Raw genomic sequence first — 5,923 nt, forward strand, 5'->3', positions numbered from 1 at the left:
AAAGGGAAGTGTGGAAGGCCGCCTGACCTGTTTATCAGAATTCCAATTTAGGGGAGACTTAGGGGAGTGTTGAAGGCGGTGACCCTAATTATTCTTTGACCATTCCAAACAAGCCTGTGCATATGCAGACCCCTGGGTGTTTACTGGAATCCTTATGCCTAATCCCTGGATGACCTTGCCTAGAGGACAATGTATGTGTCCTCCCAGGTTTACTCACCCTACTGATTGTATCTAAAGATAAAAATTCCAATAAAGGCCTAAAGAGGCATGCAATAGAGACTGCCCCTGGCTACTAAAGCCCTTAGCTCTCTCTTGCACAGTCAAACTGTGTCTGAGTAATCTCTTCATCTGTCATTCAGGGGCTGTTGGGCAGCCCTGGCAAGGTGATGCCCCATGTGAGGAGGACCAAGGAACGCAACGAGATTAGGCAGAACCCTCAAAAATGAGGAGGAAGGAAACGAATGTAACCGTGCAGTAAGTCATTGGAGCTCGCTTGGGATTTTCAAGTTCAAGGGAATTGTTTTTCAACCAAGGTTTCACAATAGGACAGCAACTATCCACCAAGTAACATCTCTGTTATTTAAAAAGTCATTAAACGCAAATGGTGCCTATAATTTATAATCCTTGGTTCCCTGATGATGGAACATTAGATGTTGATCTCTGGGAACAGGTAGGCAGGAATTTTTATTTTTTTATTTTTTAAAAATATATTTTATTGATTTTTTACAGAGAGGAAGGGAGAGGGATGGAGAGTTAGAAACATCAATGAGCGAGAAACATCGATCAGCTGCCTCCTGCACAGCCCCCACAACCAAGGTACATGCCCTTGACCAGAATTGAACTCAGGACCCTTTGGTCCGAAGACTGACGCTCTATCCACTGAGCCAGACCGGTCAGGGTGGTAGGCAGGAATTTAAAGAGAAATCAGGCTCAGGGAAAACGAGTGCCTTTGTCATCTTTAACTATATGGGCTCTTGTTTGAGCTGCACATTGCCCACTTCATATTGAGGATCAAAAGCCTTCAGAACACCAGGAGGATTTACCACCACCCACTCTTCCTGAAGTAGGGCCTATAAAGCCTGTAATACCTAAGGCCCCCACTCATCTGTCTTCCGTGTGGGAAGGCTCAGAAAGAAAAAGTATGGGAAATAAACATTTAAACCCCCAAGCCTTTTTCCTAGGAGGATTAGACCTATAGAAGGTAGGCAGGAATTTTTATTTTTTTATTTTTTAAAAATATATTTTATTGATTTTTTACAGAGAGGAAGGGAGAGGGATGGAGAGTTAGAAACATCAATGAGCGAGAAACATCGATCAGCTGCCTCCTGCACAGCCCCCACAACCAAGGTACATGCCCTTGACCAGAATTGAACTCAGGACCCTTTGGTCCGAAGACTGACGCTCTATCCACTGAGCCAGACCAGTCAGGGTGGTAGGCAGGAATTTAAAGAGAAATCAGGCTCAGGGAAAACGAGTGCCTTTGTCATCTTTAACTATATGGGCTCTTGTTTGAGCTGCACATTGCCCACTTCATATTGAGGATCAAAAGCCTTCAGAACACCAGGAGGATTTACCACCACCCACTCTTCCTGAAGTAGGGCCTATAAAGCCTGTAATACCTAAGGCCCCCACTCATCTGTCTTCCGTGTGGGAAGGCTCAGAAAGAAAAAGTATGGGAAATAAACATTTAAACCCCCAAGCCTTTTTCCTAGGAGGATTAGACCTATAGAAGTGCCCTCCAGCAGGCTGAAGAAATAGCAATGGGGGCCACTCCCATTTTTGTAAAAAATAAAATAGTACGTTAACATTAAAGCCACTGAAGGCAAGCGAATTACCCCTGCTACAAAATTTGCCACAAGAATGCCTAGGGTAATAATAATTGGCTTTAAAATCTCAAAGTTGTTAAGGCAAAAATAAATATAACTGAAATGAAGGGTATATGCTTAAATTATATATGCCTAAACATAGTTTTCCAAAGTCTTTGGTAACTTAAAACTTTGGAGTTTACTTACTTAAATAGTAAAAGTTATTAACTAGGCATTTTGAAATAAAGGGATACTGAAATATTAATGAGAATTTGCCTCTTATGGGGAATCTACAGGTGGAATTTGAATCTGTTAATGAATGTCTTGTATTTTAATTGAAATATATCTTGAAATGTGAATGTATTGCTAATCTGAGGAATGTTAATTACTTACATACCACCTAAAAATTAAGGTTTCTAACTAATGGGAAAGAGATTATGGTTTTGGTATAATGCAGCGGTCTCAACCTGTGGGTCGCGACCCCTTTGGGCTCAAACACCCCTTTCACAGGGGTCGCCTAAGCCCATCGGAAAACACATATATAATTACATATTGTTTTTGTGATTAATCACTATGCTTTAATTATATTCAATTTGTAACCATGAAAATACATCCTGCATATCAGATATTTACATTACGATTCATAACAGTAGCAAAATTACAGTTATGAAGTAGCAATGAAAATAATTTTATGGTTGGGGGTCACCACAACATGAGGAAGTGTATTAAAGGGTCGCGGCATTAGGAAGGTTGAGAACCACTTGTATAATGGAAAGCATGAGGCATGAAGATGCATTTTGAGGGAAAAAAGTGGTTTCTAGAGCTGGTTATTTCTGATAGTTGTAAGGTTTCTGGAGAAAGATTTGTGGAAGTTGTAGAAGTTTGTGGAAATTGTAGAATTTTGTAAAGAGAAATGTTGAAATGAAATTATATAAATGACGCAGGCCAGTAAGCCAGGACAAATGGAATAGGGAAACTGAGATGGTTAAACAGCAATTTGGAGCCATCTAGTAAATCCTATCTTCCCTCAACCAAGGACACTTAAGAGTCAATGATTTGCATTTTGCCTCCCTAACCAGAGGGTATAACTAGATGGTAAATAGCTTATATCAACGTACCAGGGAGACTGATAGCAGAAATCCAATTAGTGCCATTTTCTGACCATACCCAAGGACAAATGAAGTTAGAGAATAAACTAGTCTGTTAGTAGAGATAAGATCTTTCTTGTTTTTCTATCCAGGAAACAAAAGTTCTATAAATTATTAAAATGGTTATATTTCATATTAATCAGGTATTTCTTAACAAAAAAGCCATCTCTTAATCATGGGAACTGAAGTTTGCTAGCCTATGTTTGTATTTATCTTTTGGTAAAATAAATTGAAAAATCCTTCCAGTGTTTGGATTTTAAGAAACTTTCTCTTGACATAGAATTGCTTTAGATCATCCCAATAGGCCCTGGAATGCTTCAGGTATTTGTTTTCTCTCTCATGAAGAAAAATTTTCTGCTTAAGGTACATGGGAAGCTTTGCCAAATAATAACTATATTATGCTTTCATTTATAGCTCTAATTGTTATTCTGGAATATTGTGTTTTGCAGAAAGGACAAGATTCCACATCATTTGCAAGTATTGTTGATTCTTAAACTTTTTGTTTTTCAGATATAAGGAAGCATTTTTAAAGCAATTTAGTAAATTATGTATTTCTCTCCCCACCTGTCCCTCCAGTGTTTGGCAATTCTTAATAAGTGGCAATACGTTTCTTTGCATGAATTCAATAAGACCTGTTTCCAATTATAGCTGAAGTATGGTAGCAATCATCTCAGGTAGAACCTATAGTTTAACTTTAAACCTGCTGTTTGGCTTCTGTACTTATTTGCTTTGTTTAGCAATAGAAAAGTTATTTTAATTTTCTGAATTATATAAATCAGCCCATTCGATTGAATACCCTATTGATTATAATGTGAATATCCCATTGGTTGTGGTCATACTGGTCTTAGAAAGCACATTTTCCTTTACCTGGGAAGGACAGCACAATTATCCTTAAGACCCCAGATCCGGAGACCCAAAACTATAATTTAGATAACATGCTTAAGTAAATTGCTTCTGCTTCTGTAAACTTCTTTTTGCAAACCAGGTTCCTTACTCCAAACCCTGGGATGTAATCAATACCTTTGTGATCTTTGCCGATATAAATCTGGTATTGGGGCTGGGGAGGGCACTATGAGATCTGGGAGAGTGAAATGCCCCCTCATAATCCCGGATTTGCAATAAATGTGGCTCTTTAATTCAACTTCTTGAGGCGTCCTTGTGTGAATCGCGGGGTGTATTACAACATAGCTATATTAACCAAGATAAAAACTGAAATTGAGGAGATTATAAATGGCGACAGAGTAGGAGGATGCTGCACAGACATGCTCCCAGGAACAAGCTGGAATTACAACTGAAATACAGAAAAGCTTCCTGAATAATCAATGGAAAACACACAGGAGAAAACCCTGACACCCAAAGACTGAAGATGGAGACCACATAAAGACTGGTAGGAGCCCTAACTGTTTTGGCTCAGTGGATAGAGCATTGGCCTGCTAATAGAAGGGTCCTAGGTTCAATTCCAGTCAAGGGCATGTACCTTGTCTGTGGGCACATCCCCAGTAGGGGGTGTGCAGGAGGCAGCTGATTGATGTTTCTCTCTCTTCGATGTTCCTAACTCTATCCCTCTCCCTTCCTCTCTGTAAAAAATCAATAAAATATATTTTAAATATATTTAAACAAAAAGACTATTAGGAGGGGCAGAGGTATGAAAGGGCTGGCCAGGTACTCACAGACAGCAACTGAAGTCCTGGAGAGATATCTCAGTTGTGGGGGCATGCCAATGAGAACTCTGGGATCTAATCCTGAAGCTGGACTCCCCAGCAGAGAGCACCAACTGAGGAGGGTATCCACATAACATCTAGCTGTGGAACGCAGTGGGGTGCTGTCTGCCAGGGAGTGGCAGCTGAAAGTTCTGGCACCTTCTAAAAGGGCCAATGCACAAAAATTCCCTGTGGAGCCACCCACCTTGTGCTCTGGCAGATGGAGGGTGAAGTGGACTGAAGCTTTGACAGCAGAACCCAGGACTGGGGACTAAGGGGATAGAGCTCAGAAGGCAGACACCCCAAGTTTCCTGGGCTGAGTCATTCCCTCAAACAGCAGAGGACATCTTTCCTACACAGACATCTGCCTTGCTTGCGGGGGAAGACAATCTACACACCCTATTGGAAAACACCTTGCCCTGAGGCCCTTTAAGAGATTAAAAGTAGCAATTAGCCTCTGTAGACAGAGGTGGTGTCTGGAGTCTTTGAGTCTTTGCCTGATCCAATTAGTCAGAAACAGTCTTTAACACTGTTCTGCATTAGAGATTGAGAAGTATAGAAGATCTACCTAAAACATAGATACAAACCCAGACAACCAAAATGAGGAAACAAAACAACCCCCAATGAAAGAACTAGCAAGTTCTCCAGAAGAGATGAAGCAGAGATAAGAACTTTATCTGAAACAGAGTTCAGAGTAATGATGTTAAAAATGCTAAACAGTATGAAAAAGGGTATAGTAACTATGAAAAAAGAACAGTCTGAGATAAAGAATGACATAATACAAATAAAGAACACATTGGAAGGAATAAACAGCAGATTAGGGGAAGCTGAGGATCCAATCAGTGAATTAGAAGACAGAGTTGAAAATATCACTCAATTAGAGAACCAAAAGGAAAAAAACAATTAAAAAACAGGAGGACAGCATAAGGGAGTTGTGGGATAATATGAAATGTAACAATATTAGAATAGCAGGTGTGCCAGAAGAGGCAGAAAGGGAGAAAGGAATAGAAGTTTTTGAAGAAATAATGGTAGAAAACTTCCCTAAGTTGGTAAAGGAAAAAGTCACACAAGTTTAGGGGGGCACAAAGAACCCCAAACAAGAAGACCCACTCCCAGACACATCATAATTAAAATACCAAAAATTAAAGACAAGGAGAGAATAATAAAAGTAACGAGGGAAAAGTAGTTAGTTATGTACAAAGGAGTTCCCAAAAGACTGTCAGTTGATTTCTCAACAGAAACTTTGCAGGCCAAAAGAGATTGACGTGAA

The sequence above is a fragment of the Myotis davidii genome, unplaced genomic scaffold, assembly GCF_000327345.1.
Source record: "Myotis davidii unplaced genomic scaffold, ASM32734v1 scaffold598, whole genome shotgun sequence".
NCBI lineage: Eukaryota > Metazoa > Chordata > Mammalia > Chiroptera > Vespertilionidae > Myotis > Myotis davidii.